Source organism: Harpia harpyja, chromosome 3 (assembly GCF_026419915.1).
Source record: "Harpia harpyja isolate bHarHar1 chromosome 3, bHarHar1 primary haplotype, whole genome shotgun sequence".
NCBI lineage: Eukaryota > Metazoa > Chordata > Aves > Accipitriformes > Accipitridae > Harpia > Harpia harpyja.
The window spans coordinates 57,840,947-57,861,708 of NC_068942.1; the positions used below are offsets into that span (position 1 = coordinate 57,840,947).

At 46.6% G+C, this 20,762-nt stretch overlaps 1 long non-coding RNA gene across 1 annotated transcript; it reads left to right on the forward strand.

Annotated features, from left to right (window-relative positions):
* Positions 1–545: 545 nt before the first annotated feature.
* On the forward strand, positions 546–20,496 carry LOC128139829 (uncharacterized). Its single transcript, XR_008234525.1, has 3 exons — positions 546–972; positions 14,325–14,415; positions 20,161–20,496. It is a non-coding gene; the product is annotated as an uncharacterized LOC128139829 (long non-coding RNA).
* Positions 20,497–20,762: the final 266 nt, after the last annotated feature.

The window sequence follows — 20,762 nt, forward strand, 5'->3', positions numbered from 1 at the left end:
ACTTCGCACAGAACCACTGCCTGGACTGTTCACCTTTCGAAACACCTCCATGAGTGGGTGACAGGAGAAGCTCCCTGGGCGTGAGGTAGCTTTAGGCCTGCAAAATGAGCCCAGTGCACAGTCTGCCCCGCCTGCATATCCACGCAGCCACAAAGCCTGGCTGCTCATGGCCAGCAGGCTGTGTTCTCGCTCTGAGCTGGCCCCAGCTGCTGTTCCTTGCTCCTTTGACGTGTATGTGTGTGTGTTACATGACTATAGAAGGAGCAATCAGTCAGCTCCCAGGAATCTTAGCAACAGCCGCGTCCCCAGAAAAGGCTTGTAGCAGCTGGAGCGGTGATGACTCAGCAGCATGGTCTCTCTGGCCTCTTGCTGATCCCTGGCAAGGACTGCAGTCCAAGTTCTGGCTCCCTTGTTTGGGTCAGTGCTTTCTTGCTGGCACCAGTAGACGAATTCCTGGATCCTGCTGGCCTTGGCATTAGAAAGCAACCAAAAATGAGCTGATAGCTGCAGCCAAAAAACTTTTTGGTCTCTTTTTCCTTTAACGAGAAATTCTAAAAAACAAAACAAAACTGAACAAAACCCGCAGAATCCTGTTAGTACTTCGTAACAGAGGAGACAAATGGCAGAGTTCATCCGCGGCAGATGTGCAAGTTGACGGTTGCAAGCCAGGAGACCCACGTCCCTGCCGTCCCTTGGGGAATGAAGCAGATCGGTGGGGTTGGGGCTGGGCTGGAGACTATACAAAACATCACTAGAAGGTTTGTTTATTTTATGTTACAAGAGTTTGGGAATGTGATGTTGAGTAATTCTGTCGACATTTCACCTAGTTTAAGTCACTAGCGCAATGAGTCTGTTTGGCCTCGAGTTGTTTTCGCCTCCGAGGATAGTATGTTTATATCACAAAGTCTCCCCACCCTGCTGCAGTAATTCCACAGACAAGCGAGAAGAGAGATTGGGATTAAAGAGTCACGGGTCAGGACTGCGGCGTGTCTGTGCGCGGCGGGAGGAACCTCGCGCTGGGGCGGCAAAGGGACGGCGAGGGGTCTGCGGCACGGGTGGGCAGAGGGGCTGCAGGGTACAAGGGCAGCGCTGCAGCCGGAGTGAGGCCCCCGAAGAGCCGAAGGGGGGAGAGAGCGGGCGAGGAGGGGCCGCAGGAACCGGGACAGAGGGGGGGGGGGGCTGTACGTCTGGATTTTTTTGGCAAAGGGCTGCCGGGAAGCTTGCTGGTCTTGTGCCAGGCTCCAGCCATGCTCCGCTTAGTCCCTCCCTTTCACGAGCACTAAAAATTCACCCCGAAACAAAAACATCCATGTGTGCGCGTGTAACAATCTGCCTTCTCAGCAGCACCACCGCCACCCCGGCATCGCTGGCCTCGTTACCGGGAGCAGGAAATGAGTAAAACATAAATGGCTTGGGAGGAGGCAGGAGGGGCCGCCCCGCTCCCCGGCGATGGCCGCCGCTCCTCGCCGTGCAGCGGCGGGGGTTGCTGGGAGGCTGCCGCGCCTTATGCAGATGCCGGGGACCTCAAATGTCTGCCGGAAATTACAGCTCATGTCGGGCGGGGGGAGACGTGCGTTTCCCCGGCTGGGGAGGCCAGCGGGAGCCCCTCTCCCCCGCGCCCCCGCCCCCGAGCTGGGGGCGGCAGCCCCAGCCCTCGCCAAACCCAGCTCGTAAATCAGCTCGGCAGAGGAAAAATACACGTAGGAAAATGTCTCGGGGCAGGAGGAAAAAAAAAAAACAACAAAAAACCCAAACCAACCCTCGCCCGGCGTGGTTTGCGGGAGGGCCGGAGCCGGCTGGTGCGGGCCGGCCCGGCGGGGAGCCTGGCGGCCGCCCCCGCACCGGGCGGGCGGGGCTGGCGGCCGCGGGGGGCCCGGCCGGAGGAGGGACCCGGCGGGGAGTGCGCGGCGGTGCCCCCGCGGCGGCGAGCCGAGCCGCCCGGCCGAGGCTGTCCTCCCCCCTGCCGGTAAATAGCCCGGAGCGTTTCCAAAAGACGTGCCGCGCGGCCCCGCGCGTCGCTTCAGGCCGGGGGCGAGGGAGGCGGGGAGCCATCCCGCCCGGCGGCGGCGGGGGCGGCGGCGGGGGGCTGCCGCACTGCAAGCTCAGCGCTATGGCGCGGCCCTGGCCGCCTGCCAGAGGGAAGCGACTGTGCCTCGCTCAGAGCCGCAGTCTTCGGGGCGGCGAACCCCCGCAAAACGCTGGGAATGTGGGAGAGGGATCTGGGTGCGCAGCGAAGCAGGTTACAGGAGGGTGTTTTGAGTGTAAGAGGAGCGTAAGAGGAGCGTAAGAGCATTGGCGTGCCTTGGGCAGTGTCTGCCTGAAGAGCAAGAGCAACACCTCCAATGCCTTGAACGGCAAAGAGCAGGGTGCCACATGGTGCGGTTCCAGCATTACTCACCCCAAGGCTCAGGCGCTTCCCCACCCAGTTACATATGACCAGGAAATTATAGCCTGTGCTGCTCCCCGCCTGGCTGAATGGCTGCCATATCATATGATACACACCAGAGCAGCGCGTCTGATGAAACAACAGAGCAATGTGTGTTTATTGAAACTCTCATGCTTTGCGGAGTAGACGGGCTTGGCTGGGTCAGGCTGTCATTTGGTATCCTGAATGCATGCTCTCTCTTGCACATCTTGCCATTAATTAAAATTCTGGATAAAAATTAAATCCTAATCTTCCTTTACACTCGCTCTTCACTGCTCTCCTTTTACTTCTAGTAGACTCCACAGCCAGCCCCTGCGTGGCTTAGATGTTAACAATTCCGCGCTCTTTCTGACTCCATCCATCCCATATGTGGGCAGACTTTAATTTATTTTCACACTCGGTATTCACAAGATCTTTCTCCTATAGCCATCGTATCAAGGGCTCTGCATCTCTCGTCTTTTATTAGTATAACATTCAGATCCCAGGTCTGATGTGCGCCTCTCCTCCCTGCAGTACATGGCAAATGGAGCTACAAAGGTCATCTCTGCAGCACACTGTGTCGTCTTGTTCCTGTCTTGAATTTATCCACTACTTCCTACTTAATGCTGAGTGTAAGGATCTTGTTATAATGAAAGTCACCTGTGTAAGACTGCTCATCCATCTTTTCCAGTATGTTTCTCCCTGTCTCCTCCACTAATAATGTGAGCTCTCGCTAGCCCTGCCAGTCTCCTCACACTCTTTCATGCCATGTCTCCACTACATACCTCTTTTTGCTCCACCTTTTGCAGCAGCATCTCTACCCAGGTCAGCTCTCTGCAAGCAAGGTAGTCTGATTTCCTACAGGTTCGTGTTTCGTTTACTCTAAGCACCAGTTAAAGCCTTTTCTTCTAACTGGGTGTTTTTAAGAGCTGCCGCCCATGCAAATTTTCTGAAGTCTAAGAAAATAGGAACTCCTATTGCAACCTTCTTCTGAGCTGAAGAAAAGGGTCTTCTCTTTTCTTGGCTTTTTATTTTAATGAAATTAAGTATATCTGAGCCAGCTTCTCATCCATCCAATTTGCTTTTAGTTGACCGATGCATCAAAAAATTATACATGCATCTGACAGACATATGATGTCATACATGCTCCACCCGCCAAAGATCCCGTGATCACTTTAACCTTCCTTCTTTGCAAAACCAGACATAAATTGTAACTGCAAAACCATGTGCTGCTTCTCATTACACCCCTTCTATGTTAATTGTTTTTCTTTCACCATTCCTCTGTGCTTGCCCTTTTAGATCTTCTACTCCTGAGGGCAGGGACTGGGCTCTCTTCTGTGCCTGGAAAGTGTTAAGTACCTTATGGGCATAACAACAATTTAATTAGTTAATAAGTACTAACAATTTGCATTAGTATCATGCTTCCTGCTATGTCACATCAGACCACTGCTCCAGCCAGTCAAACATACCCTCTTTCTCGTGGTGCTCTGAATTCATTGTCCCCCAGCAAGGCCAGGGCCTCACATGTGGTGGTGGTTGGACCGCCGACCCCAGTCTCATTTTGCAGAGTCTATCCAAGGCTTGCTCGTTCTGAATGAATCCATCGCCTGGCCAATCTCAGATCTGAGCTCCTACTGTATAGAGAAACTCCTAGCTAATTGAGCTTGGTAAAATATCTGATGGAGTGAGACTTGCCAGACTATTCAAAGGAAGGGATGACAGCTCTGTAATACTCCCAGCATGGCCCTATTCTAGGATAGGCAAAATAGAAGGATGAAGCAGGACTCCTCACTGACCCCAGTCCTCCTGTGCCTCCCAGTATTGGGGGTTGAAACTTTCTTGCACCCAACTGGCAGTGCCTTTCTCCTTCTTATAGATGTCTGTTTCCTCTTCAAAATATAGTATTTGCTTCCCTAATATTGTGCAGTAGCAAATTCCACAGTTTATCCTGTAGCTTTCTGCTTCAAGGAGGGATAATCTGTACTTGATAACTTCAAGTGATCTTTTACATCCTGTATCAATTATATTGAATTATAAGGAAAAGTAGGAGTCTCCTGGAAGAGTTTGATGGCTTTACTGTGGAAAGAATCAGGAATGTGAGACTTGGGTGAAGAATTTCAATTAAAAGGAAGCCAGGAAGACCTTTGAGACAAGGCGGACACCTGTATTATATTTTAAGAGATATCTTTTATTTGTATGTCTTATATTCCATACCCCTGCCCAAAGCCTCTTTGTCTTACATTTCAGCAGAGAATCCTACCCTGAGAATCTGCAGATGGATGATTCGGCACAACAAAGACGACATTCAGGAGGGGGGAAATCGGCTACTCCTTAAACATTGTTCATTCATCTACTATTTGGTCTTTGTAGCATGACTGTCATCCAGCCGAGGAACGGGAAGGCAATTTCAGGCAGTGGAAGCAGTATGAGGAAAGATGGGACAAGACTGTGCTGGCACTTGGGAAGATTGTGGGGATGATGGAAAGTGCTGTAGAACTGGGCAAAGCCAGGAACTGGACCGCTCAGCGTATGCAGCTGGAAGCTGTGGTGAACATACTGTAAAGGCCTCCTACTGGGAGGTGACACTGTGCCTGCTCCACTGCTCCTTCCACAGCAGCTGGTCCCTGTCGGACACAGTGCCCTCAACAGAAGTTACAAGGGTGGCTGAAGACCTGAAAGAAAGTCTAGTGCACCCGATGGCTATGTTACACTGTCCCAGGGATTGTGTGAGATTAACAGCTGGTAAATGATGGCATACCTGGAGTAAGTTCTCTGTTGCCACTCTAGGGCAATATATAAGAAGAAAATGTGGTTCATACTACAGGCACACTTAAACCATATGAAGGAGACCTGTACATTGGAATGACAGGTCCTCCTCCGTGACTGGAGCACAACCTAGTTGGTGACTGAGATATTTGTTGTTTATAGGCAATGATTCCTGGCGAACAAATCAACTAAATGAACAAACTGGGTGATAAAGTAGAGCCAAGAACTGCATTGTCCTCCTCAGAGTCATAAAAACTCATCCCTTTTACAACTGCTGAGTGCTTTGCCAATATCATGCCAAGGTGAGAGCAGCAGGGGGAAGGGAAAGATACTGAAAAGGAAAATAAATGGGCCAGGTAAACAGTGCTGCTGGTGCTGCAGCAGCTGTGGTTGTCATGGCGACCGGGGTGAAGAGGAGGAGGAGGAGAAGGAGGAGGAGGAGGGAGGAGAATTGATCGATAGTCCTGGGCTGGCTCATCTGGCTTCCAACCACGTGCTGCTACAGAGGGAGAGAAAATCAAAGAGCCACACGCAGGGCAGCCGGGGCTCAGATTCGATACATGGCAGCAGCTTGATCAATAGCTTGTTGGAAGGTGGGTAATTGACTCCCCTTCTACCCAGGAGAAAGCGGTGCAGCGACAGAGATGTGTTTGTTAGCTACTGATTCTCAGCTCTACTTTATCACCCAGTTTGTTCATTTAGTTGATTTGTTTGTTTGCTTGCTTGAGATCCCCTCTTCGGTCTGATTTCTCCCCGTACCTGTCAAAGATGAGCACCAGCTGCTGGAGCAGAGCCAGGACTGCCCTCAAGTTTCTGAGTCGCTTTCTCTCTCTTCTCCTTTCTTTGGTCATAACTGGGTTTTTTATCTCACACTGGCAGAGGTTTTGACAGGGGAAGCTGGAAACAAGGACAGCCTTTTCTTACAGGATTTCTAGAGCTTAGTTTTCTGGCTGGGTCTGGAGGAACATAAGTATGGCTCATCTGAATGCAAGGAGCACTGTAGCCCCTCCCAAAATTAAACAGTTAAGTCTATTTTTGCACCTCACAAACCAAGTGAATTATAAGGAGAGATTTCAACTGTTATTTTTGTTATACTCCTCTCCAGAGGAGTTATCCACAGAGGGTGACAAGGTGATACTATCAGAAAAGACAAAAAAAAAAGGTAGCAGAGGAAAGGGCACGCTGAGGAAAAAAAGAGGAAGATGCAGAAAAAGAGATCTTCCTGAGGAAAGAACGTACTCATGAAGCACTGAGATAGTGTGAGCTAATTCTCCATTTCTACCTAGACCTGGGCAGGGAGCCCTGGGACAAGGTACCCACTTGACCTTCAGGCAGGCAGTGCTGCATTTTCTGAACAAGCCTGTACAATACAACCAAGTTCACCCTCCTGCTGAATAATCTTCTGCAGGCATTTTCCAACAAAACATAGTGGAATTTGGGTGGCAAAACCAGGACTTAAGTTTTATATCTTCTATCAAAGCAAGCAGCACAAATCTCCCTATCACACCTCCCTGGGGCACTAAGAACCTAATTGACTTCAACAGGGAAAAAACAATGCCACTCTGTGTGGTGCAACACCCATCAGCAAACTCTGAGCATAAAATGGTAAATCTAGACTCCGAGATGCTCTGGGAGGCAAGGACCATCTGTTTGCTCTATACTTGTCCAGCTTGCTGGAGTCCTGGTCTACAATGAGCATTTAGGCATATAGTAATAATAAGAGCAGTAGCGTCCATTGCTGAATAATTGATATTGCTTTGTGGAGCAACTAGCCCCTTAGGGTATGGCGAAGAAGAGGCAAACACACCAGAAGTATCACTTCCTTCAGTTCCCTGGATTTTTCTTGGAGCTATCCCATCCAAATGTGCTGCAGTTCAATTTTATTTAGCTTCTGAATTAAAAATGAAAACTTATTTGCCTGGAATTCTGCTTCTCTTAAGTTAGTTGGCTGCAGTCCAGCTCTCGGGGCTTGTGCTTTTAGGGTCTGATCCAAATCCCAGAGAAGTCACTGAAAATCGCTCCACTGATTTTAATGAGTCAAACCACTGTGTGAGGAGTAAGCTATCATCTCTCAAGGCCTTTTTTTATTATTTCCTTTTCATGCTTTGAAGCACTAGCAGGTGTATCTCGCAGACGCTGGATGTAAATCACAGTAGGAAGAGGGGGCTGTGTGAGCACAACTGCTCCCTGTTGCATAACCTAGAAGCTGCAGGTTATATCAGGCGATACTAACAGGGTAGGGACTACAGCTCTTTTCAATCCCCAGTATATCTGCCTCTGGAAATATTTACAAACCACCCAAAGATGCCTCTGTGCCCTGCAGAATATTTTCCTTCAGTTCCTTTGTGAGTGGGAAGGTAAGAGCTTCCTAACCTCTGGGCATAATTTACGGCAGAAATAAATAGCAGGATGGTAGAACAGCTCTAAAGTAAATTATTGAAAATATTCACCTGCCAGTTCTCCAGAGAAAGCAGGCAGGTGGGCGAGCCAGAATCAAGTCAGACTAAAAGCCTTAGAGGAATAGTTTCTTCTAGTCGTAAAGGAACAAAAATTGTTTGCAGCACCTGCAGGCTGCTTCCTCTCTAGAAGGAAGCCAAAAGGTTGGACAAAATACTAAATAGACAATGGAACAGCCTGTAGTTAAATTTGCACTCGGGCAAAATAAATAAAAGGACTTACAACATTCAACATTGCTATCAAGCTAAATGCCTGGACTACCTGCCAACAAGGAGTGTATCTATTTGCTGGATCATTATGCCTGACACAGATGGGGAAAGTAACTGGGTACGTGGAAGTCATGGGAGAGGCAGGATGGATCTCTTACACATCAGTCGGGCTCCAGGGAATCAGCTCAGTGAGTCTTGCTGCTTAATGCAAATTCAAGGGCCTGGCTACTGAAGTGTAGTGTAAATTCTGGGAAGAATGAGGTAAGCCAAATGCTCTGTGAGCATATGCGCAAGGGGAATGATGTAATGCACAAACAGCCTATGTCTTTCTCGCAAGGGACCATCCTTAAAGGTCTCTCTGAGGCTACATGGGAGCTGTAAAAAGGCATAGCTCACCTGCTTCTGCACTAGTGCACTTTCACATCTGTATCAGCAGCCTTGAAGACAGTGTCTGGTCAACATTCTGGTCACTTACTAAAATGCCACTTCCTAGGAATTTGCGCAGGAGCCTTCCTGATGGGGAACCAACTCCTCCCCAAAGCAGGAGCAGTAGGGGTAAGTCAACTCTGTCAATGGTAAAGCACAGGATTATGATAACACAAAGGATCCTGTATCCTAAAAAGTGAGAAAAACAACTGCAGTCCCACACTAGATGAAAGGTATCAATGCTGCCGTTCTGTGGCGCATATCATAATGCTTACCGGAGGCCTTGAAACACGGATCATAAAGCAAATCTGGGAGTGTCTAGCCTAGCACTGCGTTGTCTGACTGGCGGTCTGTGGGCTGGGATCAGGCCTTGACATTTTCCTTTGAATATCTTGGCAACAGAAGAGCTAGGGAAAGGTGATTAAGGAAGCCCTTGAAGGCCATTTGTTAGTGCATTCCTGCAGACTCTAGCCTGTGTCTCTGCAATTGCTTTTGTGTCCAGCTAGGAGGGGGAGGATAGGCTGGGAGGTTGCTTCTGACTGTGCCTGCAGGTCATCACAGCATCCACAAGGCATGTGAGGGAAGACAGGACTGTCTTTGGGTCCTTTAGCACTGGAAAAAACTGGATAGCTTGGTAACAACCTGACAAACTGTTCTAGGGAAAACACAGAGAACAAAGAGTGCATAGGAAGATCATCTGCTCTTAGAAGAGCAGCCAGTGGGCATGAGAGACTGAGATCCTGAGCTTTGTGAGGACCTGCTATAACTGATACAGATCAGGACAATTCTTGGGAGGGTCACTGCAGCTCTCAGATCCCCTTCCAATCCAGGAAGTGTGACAGTGGCTTAATTCCCTTTGCCTCAGCCCCAAAAGTGACTCGTGACCTGGAGCACTCAGCACACTCAGTTGAAAATCTGTTCCTGTGCCTGAACAAGCAGCTGCCTAAATCCTGAGTGTCCTACATTACACCCAAAATGCATACAGAGCCTGATGTATCTGACTTGACCTTAGAGCACCCTCAACCTGAGAAGCTGGGCCAACGCCCATCAGTAATGTAACTTGAATTTCTAAGCTCTGGTGCTGCAGAGATACATTGTTGTATGATTAATGAATGCCATTAAACCAGAGAGCCTCTTCAGCCAGCAGTGAAGACTCGGGAGAAATACCAGTCAGTCAGCCACAGTCAAGGGGGCTGAACCAAAAAAAAAGAAAGAAATGCTTGTGGCTTAAGAAAACTGACTTTCAGTCTCCTTTCAAGATTGCTCCATTCTAAATTGTTAATCCACATTGATCCACTTGAAGAAAGTTGGTAGGGCTGTCTCATGCCTGTGCAGCTCCCCAGGCAGGAGGAACAGTGCGAGTCCCAGCAAGGACAGGGCATGACAGAGGAGCCAGTCAACACTGGTGCTACCCTGATTCCTGTTCCTGTTGGGAAAGCAAAGCCTGGACATTTTGCCAATGCTACCTCAGGTTCTTTTAGATGTAACTGATCAGAGAGGTTGATACGAAGAAGAGGAAGGCAGCATGCAGCCAGTAATACCTTCAGCTGTGTTAGTACACCTGCTCCACTGCTGATGGAATCTTATACATGCAAGGATTTGCAGTAAGTCAGCCAAGCAAAGTTAGCTTCTACTGGTAATCAAAATGCACTTCAGTTAGCTCACCTGAAGCAAACACTGGTGATTATTTGGGGTTTTACAGTGCAGATAGATAACCTGATCCCTCATCACAGATGCTTGAGTCAAGACTATGCTTGAATGTAGACAAGAACTACTTTTGGGCACAGCACAGAACAAAGTGAAAATTGTGCTTATTAAGCAATTAAACTTCCAGTTACTTGTGAATTTGGACCCTTTTTTCTGGGTTAGCATTTGATGACTTCTCATGCTATGTGAGAAGCCAGCTGTTCACACCAGCGAGAATCCAGAGCCAGGGAGGATGTGGCAGACAGAAGAGCCTGGGGAGAGGGCAAAAATGCAGCTCTAAGTGCCGGGAACCCGGAGAAAAGCAGGTGGCAGGTAGCAGAAGTGTGTGAGGAGGGTGCACCCCTAAGCAGTCAGGATTGCAGATGCCTCCATCCCTGCACTGCCACATGGATGGTTTTAAAGCAGAGCCAGTTCCCATAGCAACAGCACCTGCCAGAGCTGCCAGCCGTTGGGATGCAGCTCCTGAGGAAGGTGAAGAGCAAGGCTGACCTCCCACACTGACCCAGCCAGCAGCACAAAGTCCCGTCCCAGGCTAGCTACGTGGCTCCCGGGCCAGTGCTTTCCCCATAAGCAGGAAGGCCAAGAGCTCTTCACCTGGGCCCCCAGTGAAAGCTGGATCAGCTGAACAGCAGCTCCTGGTTTGAAGCAATACTCAATCAGTTTTTGGATTCCCAGGACATGAAGAGATGTTGAGCTAAACTTCATGGTGTTGCGGGATAGGTCAGAGGACAGGAGAACACACAAAAGCATCCTTGGCAGAAGGGAACAGAGGGATCCCCACTTTCTGACATACCACCAGACAAGTGCTTTTCCTTCCCCTTGCACCTGTCTCCTAGCTCGTTTTTTACCTACTACTGCTTCTCTGCTGTTGATTTTTGTTCTTGCCCTCCTTCCAGTACTCCAGCAAGATCTTCTGCTTTGTAGGCATGATGCCAATGAAAACTGATGTTTATCAGCTCTAGCAGGGTTCATTTTCTTCTTTGCACATTCACACTTTCTCCCAGAAAGAAAGAAGTTGTGGAAGTGGGAGGCCGCCATTAGTAGGATTGAATGTCAGACACCTGAGAAAGCTGACACTAAAGAAGTGATGAAGGCAGTTCCCCATGAACAGGTGGCTACATCATAAAACCTCTTACACTTGATGCTACCTGGCCCCAGGCTGGCAGCCTTTTTAAAAAGGCCAGGGGCCAAATGGGTCAGAGACGGGCATCTGTCATGTCATGAGGGCTTCTTCTAGGGCTGGGCTGAAATGTGCTGCAATGGCTGAGTGCACGCTATCACCTATGCCTGCTTCTGCTCCTTCTCTGTTGTCCTCTTATCTGGGCTGTGAATCTTTCAGCAGAGTAGAATTCATCTTACATTGAATACAAGGAATAAAAATTACAGGGAAATTGTTAGGCTCTGATAAATAAACATTTTCAGGAACAATTTCATCTTACTGACTGTGGAAATGTGTGACAGATCTGAGCTCAGGCAAATCAAGCGGACTGCTCATTCTGATATTGTGAGAGAAAGCAGCAGCAGCCAGAGAAATGGAAAGATCGACAGTTAATTGGAAATGTTACATCTGCTGTTTATGCAAAAGGCATAAATATTTATATCCTGAAGGCTGACTTTTGGGTTCGCTCCTCAGCAGGAAGAGATTTACATTTTGAATAAAGACTTTTTTTCTTTCTCATTCTCAGTAAACGTGAGCAGTTTATTATTCTTTAAAGAGGAATCCTTAGCCAAGTCTTCCAGTCCTGTTAGTTACATGCATGCAGATTCCCTTGGCTTCAGGAGAAATTACAGGTGTGTGCACACTGCAGCATCCATCTCCCTTTTTTATAGACAGAAAGAGAGGAGTGAGACTGAAACAAAAGGGCAGGAACTGTGATCACAAAATGAGGAGGCAGAAAATACAGTGACAATTCAAAGGCACCCGAGATGCTGAACTGCTTTTCTAAATCTGTTTTCGGTAAGAAAATAATGAAAAGTCTGCACCTTGAAAGCGTGGAAAGATTTGATAATATTAGCTGTTGATACAGAGCAAGGAAAGAAATACTTGGAAAATTTAAGTACATCACTACATTGGATTAAGCAGCCCTCACCACAGTAATGAGTGAACCAGCTAACAAAAGTATTTACATATGCAGTGATTCTAGAAAAGCCAGGGAAATCTGCTGAAGTACGGCAATATTACAAACAACAACAGAAAATGTGTTACCCTACAAACCATCTTGTGCCTTATCTGGCCTCCACACCTCCTGCTTCTCTTTGCCTCTCCTTGCCCCTGTACTTGCTGAGCTAGCCTTCATCTCTCTCCCTTTCCTGTTCCATACTGCTGTGCCAACTTTGTTGCCCCCAGCTTGCCCACCCTCATACCCTGTGGTCTGCCATCCTGCTCCCCTCTGTCCTCTCATCTCTGCCTGCTTCCATCCTTGTCCTCTGACTCAGGCTTCACCTGCTCTCCTGCTCACCTTCTCACTGCTTTTCATTTTACCACGCACACTTGGCTCCAGCATCCTCCCTCTTCCCTATCATTTTGCAATTCAAGGCTCTCCTGCCTCACCTTCCCCTATTACTCTATCTATTCCTGTCAGCTTTTCCCTCCATCTGCTCTCTTCTCTTCCTCCACTCCCAGTCTCAGCCCTTGTGTTTGCCCTGTTACATTCTCAGGAGATGCCAAATCCACACATCTCTGTGTGGATGCTGAAGCTGTTTGCCTTCCTCTCCTCTACAGCATCATTCATTTCTCATTTTATTCATTCTCTCTGATTAATGGTAACATTAAAGCTAAAAAAAGACTTTCAGATAAACAGTAACAAAACACCTCAATGAGATGTAGGATGTTGTGGATTCCCCTCTTCAGTACCTATCAAACAGACTGGACCATCCCTGAAGGCCAGAGCACAGGTCGCAGTGCTGCCAGGCATCCAGCCGTTGCTTGAGATTCCCAGACTTAAGCCTTGGACATCTCAAACAGTGCATCTGGCCCCCTATTTAATGATAAAAACTATGCCTCTTGCAGGGACTAAAGAGTCTCCAAAGATATAATCTCATTATTTGAAAGTACTTGTATGGAGATTGGTTAGCTTTATAGAAGGAGACCCTGCTGTGAGCGAGAGGGATACCTGACTGGAGTACTGATTTGTGCCTCCATGGCGCAGAGTTGTCAATGCAGAGCAATTCACATTCCCACAGGGTTAACAGACCGGGCCAAAGGTATGGTGGCATTTACTTTCACCTCCTTTCTAGCAATCACTGGATCACTTCCAATGACTTCTCTCAAAAATGTAAAAAAGGAAAGCACCAAGATCATGAGAGGGTGTTTGCATTCTCCTCTGGTTTGCCCCTGGTTTCTGAGGCCCTAGAATTTCAAAGCAATATTTTATTTTAGTTTAAGGGAATTTGTGTGTGTGTTTTAAAATGGTTTGTCCTCTGGGACTATTTTTCCTGGCTCCCATCGTTTCTGTTTCCATGGCAACTACAGCTGGCTCAGATGTGCTGTTGCCTTGGCAACTGTCTGGTCCTCCTTTCAAACGATGCAGTGAGACAGGAATGATATTTGCATCCCCAATGCTGTATGGAACAAATCTCTTTCACCACTCATGGGGAAGACATAAGACAACTGTATAAAATCATGACAAAATCCAATCTAAATCCTCTCGGAGAGGGTTTTAGACAGCTGGTGATATGTGAGAATTGCAAAGAAATTGGGCTTTTCCATTCATGGGCTTAGGGGGGGACTGGCACTTGACTGGCATTCTCAAAGTCTGTTCTGGGCAAAGCAGTATGCTTGGAAATACCCACATGGGAAGAACACAAGATTTACCAGGAACAGCTAATTCATGTAAAAGCTATCACATCTTGTTTTCTGTAAGATCTTAAGATAAATTATTATGTGTTAAGAAACACATGGTAAAATATACCTCGGTATTTCATCCTAAAGAAAAGATCGAAGCTTGCATTACTCATGATTGTATCCTAGGATATGGCCAATGTAAGATGCCTGGGTCCCTCTTAGGCGTATACTGCTACAGATTCACAAAATAATAGCGCTTTCCTTTAATTGTCCATCTCATATCCCCCTCTCTGCATGTGTACTCCCCCATATATCGTGGAGGATACAAACCACAAAATGCCATAACTCTGCTTGCTCATCACAAGACATGGTACCAGAAGTGTGTTTCTTTTCTGTGACATTGGGCAAAAAAGTGACAATGGTATGATTTATTGTGTGGGATGTTTAAGGGCTTTGTTCTTGACTTTTAACTTCCTCGTGTCATCTACAGGTGCCTGACTTCGCTTTGTTCTTTGTCTTTTTGTTTGTTTTTCTATCTTGTTGCTACTGCTGGGACAAATCGGGAAGAAAGACATAGACAGGCCTCTCCACAAGGCTCCGCTGGTTCTGTCCTCTTCACTTGTCTTCTGTAGCTTCCCCAAGGATTATGATGTTCATAACAGGTAACAAAAGACAACAACTGTGCAATGGAGTACTGTGGGGAAAATTAGTGTATTTCCTTGGGGAAGCGAGGAGTTGGCACCTCTCTTTCATACCACCAGCTGCTGTCCCTGTGCTGTCCTGGGTTTTGTCATGCTGCTAGGCTGAACGTGATTTCCTGGGGAGTGCAGTCACATCTGAATGTTTTGCGTTGCAGATGGGCACTGTCCTGGCTGCCTCGCTTGCAACAGTCACAGTCCAAAAGACTGAATTCCTGAATTAGTGCATGGCTTTGAGGTGAGGTACTTTTGGTATCCTTACCATCAGCAAAGACCATTTAAAACCAGTGCTGTTAGTAGGAAGGAGCAAGAATAATTAAAGAGCAAAAATCACCACAGTCTCCAGGCAGCTGCTGCTAATTATTTATCTGCAGTGTACAGGCCTAGCCTCTTTTAAGGCACAGGGCCTATACAGTATACCTTATTTTTTCACTATTTTGCCCTGTAACGCTTCGTCCACTTCCACTGTTGTCTCCAGTACTTACTTGGTCCCATTAGCCAACAGAACATTGTAGACAGTCTTGAACAAAAAAATCTATTCTACCACCTAATGTCAGAGGAAGGTCATTATCCTTACTAGGTAGATGAGACAAGTAAAAGCCAGGAAACTTGCCTAAAAACAGAGGTAATCTGCATGAACACAAGGACTAGAACTCAGGAGACCTTCTGCTTAGTGATCACATCCTTCGCTGAAACCCTAGTGCCTTATCACTTAATTTTGTGCCCAGAGCTTTTAGGCAGTAACACACCTGCACCATCCCAATGCAGTAAAAGCCTCAATGTGTATGTAACAGATCAATATAAATTTCTGGATAAGATGCTAAGTTCTGTGTGGCTTTCCTTCCTTATTTTGGGGATATTCAACAAAACTCACCTTTCACTTCAAGAATGATGGAATCAATATGCTTTGCCATCATTTATGTTGGAAGGAGGACCATAATACAGCGCTCCTTCAATTACAGAAGATGGAATCAATACATTTCACCTCCATTTATGTGGTTAAGGTCTAAGTCAGCATGGCCCACCCTTTATTTATGGGGCTGGCCTCAATACAGCTCGCTTTCATTTAATGGGGAGGAACTAATATGTCTTGCTTTCACTTCTGGGGGGCGGGAAGGAGAGAATCAATACAGCCACCATCATTTATTGGGAGGGATCTATAGATCTCACCTTGATTTACTGGGGAGATCAATATCTCAACCTTCATTAAAGTGGGTGGTATGTTGGACTGAATAAGGTTCCTCTGCTTTTAGAGCAAATTGACAGAATATGGCTCTCCATGTATGTGGACATGATTCAGCATGGCCTTCATATACATAAGGCTTGGACACCATATGGTTCACCAGCTAACACAGGGATGCATGCAGTTCAGCTCTACATTAGGTCTGGAAAGACAGGGGTAGGTTCAATACCCAGGGATTGTGGACTCTGCGTGGTAGACCTTCCTGGCTCAGAAGGCTGTCTGTGCTTTCCCATTTATGAGATGCGCAGATTCAATTTGACTTTAAGTGTGTGGAAGCCCCTGGATTCAGTGTAATACATCTTCCTCTACAGGAGACGGTCTCAAGGCAGTTCTTCATTTATGTAGAGGTAGATTTGGTGGTGTTCTCCCTCATTTACAAAAGCTGGATTCACTGTTCCTCATCATGCTTTACAGGGAGCTAACATGAACTGCAAAATAATTGTAGGAGTAGAGAAAAGGGTATGATGTATTCCAGGACCACAACATTGTGGCAGCCTATCTGAATGTCTGAGAAGGAAGTACTTCTCTGCAGCTCCTCAGAGCACAATGAAGCAGGGATAGTGGGTATATTGGTATGAAGAAAGGGGAAGATGGCATGAGATCCCAAGCAACTTTTACACCAGGTCTGCTACTGGCATGATTTTTCTTTGCACCAGCACACAGTCTGCAGAAATAGCTGATCTCACTGCATTTTAGAATGGCTAATTCAGGCCTACAGCTTGTTGTCTTTGTCTCCAAAAGACACTAATCACCATCCTTCATATCATCCTCCCTCAAAAGAGCTCAAAGCCCAGCTGAAAAGAGTGCGACCTGTCCTCTAATCGCTTATGAAACATCTACCTCCCCAGGACTGTTTGCAGTGCAGTGGAGACCACAGCAGGGAGCCTTTCATATTTAGGCTACTGATTTGATAGGAGCTCAGATTATCAGTGACCAGAAGTAAATGCTAGTTGATGCAGCCAGGGGGTTGCATGATATGAGTTAGGGGGCATCAGCACCATTCCTAGAGGAGATATGTCAGAACAACTTAGGAAAAAATATCAACCCAAGTGCCCACCTTGCTGGGTTTCTCAGCAGGGAGCCTATGGACTGAAAGGACCCCAGAGATTGAACTGCTGTGTCACTTTTCATTATGTGCAATAGCTACATGGCATACAAGCACCTACAGCTCCCATTTCAAGGTGAAAAGATAAAAACCAACTAGAGGACACTTTAATATCACCATAGCAATACAGTATATTAAAAACACGACAATCCCTGCTGGCCTCTCCTTTTTCCTGGGTACCAAGGGGAAATGGGCAAGGGTGAGGCGAGGAACCAAAAGCAGACTGGCTTTGACTCAGGCCTGCTACTTCTTTTGGCTGATGAAAGGCTGCAGCAGATGTCTAGGAGGCAGAAGGTAGAATGTGCCTTTTCCATCCCTGATGTAGCAGGCACGTTTATTTTCATCACTGCATTGCATCAGCATCACTGCTTCTCCATGCTGGTTGCTTATAGTGCTGTACTTAAAACTCTTCATGTCTCTATGTGCAATAGAGCTTTTCACAGTCTGCCCTTTTATATGATACTGGGTTAGCTAGGTAGACAAGCTGAATGTTGAGAATGCCTATTTGTAAGCAAAGAGTATTTCTATTACAAACAGGATAATGCCACAAAGAGTTTCCTTCTCTTCCAAGGCTCTCATGTCTCCTTGTCCTCAAAGACCCTGCCTCTTCCCTCTTTCTGTTTCTTTTCGATCCAAAATTTAACATCAGTGTTTCTGAATCTCCCTTGCTTTATGCCCTAGTGTCCTGGCTTTGCCCCCTACCTTCCTTCCATTTCTCCCTGGAGTCTTTCTTTAAGACCTTAGACCTCCAGGTAAGCTTCTCTATATCGTCAAAAAATATGAACATCCTCCAGTCACCTCCATAAACCTATGTAATGTTGTATTATATCTCTTGCTAGTCAAATATAGCAGCAAATTAGAGAAAGAGTCATTCAGTATGTTAGACTTTTTTCTTAAAGCTTTCTGAGAAATTTTCAGCAGCTATGGATGACTGTGTGAGTTCTGCTGCTACTGAATTCTGGAGGCACACAATACAGCCAGAGTCTCCCATCACTACTCAGATGAACTCATGGACTGTGATTTGGAAAAGGACCAGACATATGGAGGGGATCCAACAGTCTACCTCGGAAATTATTGCAAATTCCATCCAGAAGTGGTATAAAGCAAGGGAAGGAATAAGAATACCCTCCTTAGGGCAGAAGTGTGCCTTAATTACAGAATGCAAGAGACCACACGGTATGATGATGGGCTTCTTAGAATAATCAGAATTAATATCCAGCTCTTACATGCTGCTTTTTGTTAGAAGAATTCAAAGTGCTTCACCAGTGGCACAAAAATGATGATGCTTGGCCAAAACCAGCCAGTGGCAGGACCACAAATGGAAACCAGCTGTCCCAAGCATCCTGGGAGAGTGTGCTAGTTCCTAGCCACGCTTTCTCCCATAAAAGGAATGAGTTCAGCTTCTTGCACACACCAACTGTAAATAAGCAGAAGGGCAGGTACGAATTCTTTCAGGGGTCACCTTCATTAAAAAAATCTGTTTTCTGTAGTTCTACAAACCCTTCTCCCAGGTGTGCGTGGTAAAGGCTGCATGGCAGAGCTGCTCAGGGTATGTTCTCCCTCTGTGTTTCTGCCTTAGTTTACCCTAGCAGCCACTGTAGCCTGGGCACAGCTTAGAGCAAGCCTAACCTGCACAGAAGTAATTCCACTCACTTCTAAGTTAAAGCAACACCAACTCCTCTTCTTTGTCTTGGTGTGAGCAGATGAGCGAATTCGGTGCAGTGATTGAGAGGTGTTATTTTGTGATCCACAATGTATTTTAACACCTTTTCAACATGAGATGACCATGCAGGCTTTTTGCACTCTTTCTATATCTATTTGATTGTGCTTTCAGAAGCTGTAAACAGGGACACAGTAACAGTCTTCCGTCTGCACGGAGCCTTGCTCTGCATTATTCATACATTTCCTTCCTGTTTCACACACTTATGTCAGTCCTCATTCAGGCAAAATTCATGTTAAATGATTCACGCGCTCTTTCTCTATACGTGTCTTTCTCTTTTTCTCTGTCTTTGAAATGGGAACGAGAGAAAAAAAGTAAAAAAATAACCTGTGATTAGATTTCTCTCTCAATTATTCCTTCCCTCCTCAGTCAGACCCCAATTCCCAATGACATCTATATCTGGTCTCTTGGTTTCAGTGTCTGATGCAGAAGAAAATGGAGCAGAGGAGCTGTCATTGTTAAAAAGTCCCATCAGTATTGGCCTGTTACGCACTGATTAATCCTAATTTCTGAGATTAAAGAAAGAACCCCCCCATCTGTGTATCCTCTTTGCCCCTGCCAGAGATCTGTAGTATCTTCTCTTTCTCCTTCCCCGCTCCCCCCCCACAGCCCCCCCCCAAGCCTCCCCTACCCCCACCCCGTGCACTGCCCTGCCCTGCCTTGCCCTCAGGACATTTTCCCTGAGAAGCTTCCATACCTATCTTAGGAGCGTCTGAAGGATATTAGTGGCAATTGCTCCAGGGCTTTTCACTTGCTGGGTGCTGTGCAGTTCTGTCTTGCCACTTTCATTACTTGATATTCATATGGGATTAATAGAAGGGCCAGCAAGAAGGCATGGCTCGTGGCATTCTGTATACAGGGATGAATCCCAGCTTTGTGGTTAGTCTTTTTCGACTTGCATATGATGCAGCTGAATGCCTTAACCCACAGTTGCCTGACTGTAACTCGCCAACATTAAATCAAGAGATGACTGAGGTGCTGATGATAGGTTGAAGGAAGCAACCAAGGAGAATGGCAGGGCTGGCATGAGTCTCTTTTGATTGCTGGGGCCTGTCTTGACTGGCACATCGGTTTGCCCCACAGGGAAGCTATCAAAACCCAGGATGATTTTAGATTACCATACGTGCCAGTGTCCAAGACTGCATATTTCTATCTTAATGTGGCTAAAAGGTTGCAACCATTCCTCTCGGAGCAGAAATCCCTACTGTCATCTATGAATTATGTCATGCTCAACGTGCTCTAAAGCACTGCATCAGGGGATGTACTCTAAATGCACTAAGAAACTGAAACTACTGCAGAATGCAGATGACTGCCAGCTAAATAGACTTTCTCAGTGGGAACTACCAGTGCTCGCCAAACTGCAGTGGGTGGCCATTGCTTTTCTTGGGGTATGTGAAATGTTTGTTTGGTTCGATAAAGCCCTGAGTGAGACCTGTGCAACTGAGAGATACCTACCTCCCACCGAGATCCTGCAGCACCGTAGTCAGCAGAGGCACTTCCACTGATGCCCTGCCTGTACAGATGAGGGGGTGAGTGCTCCTGGCAGGGCAACCCCCACAAAAGAGTCTTAGTTTAGGGATTTTTTCCTCCTTCTGGTCCTGAAATATATTTGTATTTTACATTTCATCTGTTGTATTTTAGGCTCTGCTACAAAAGCAACCTACTTTACTGGACTTCTGGATCAGGAACTCTCCTGCTGGAACCAGCCAGTTTAGTCCGATTATTCTGTTACCTTTTCTCTGAAATTGGCCCACATCAGATGCTTACAGGGAAAGTGGAGACAGAACACTGAAGACAGATGGCTTGAGTACGAGAATGCTTTCAGTAATATAGACAGTAGTTTTCAATTACAGAATTTTGTTTCGTGGAGACTTTGTAATGTTGCTGAGAAATGATCCTTTGTAAGGATTTTCAGTATATGTACTCATTACCTAGAAATGGAGCAGGTGTGGCTTTTTGCATTGAGAAAATTAGGGAATAAAGTAAGCAAAAAAGACTGATCTGAATATTTTTTCTGGTATTGATAGTAAATGCTCTTTCGTCTTTCTCATATTCTTCCTGGTTAAAGCCTTTTGAAACAATGTGAACATTTCCTTGTGGTCGTTACAGTTTAGACACCTGTAAGCACATCACTGTGCTTTTCCACATTAGCCAATTTTTCTAGCAGCATCAGCCAAAGGAAGCTGTCTTGTGCCAAGGAAGCTGTGTAATTGTGAAACTCTGAAGCAAGACACACCAAGAGG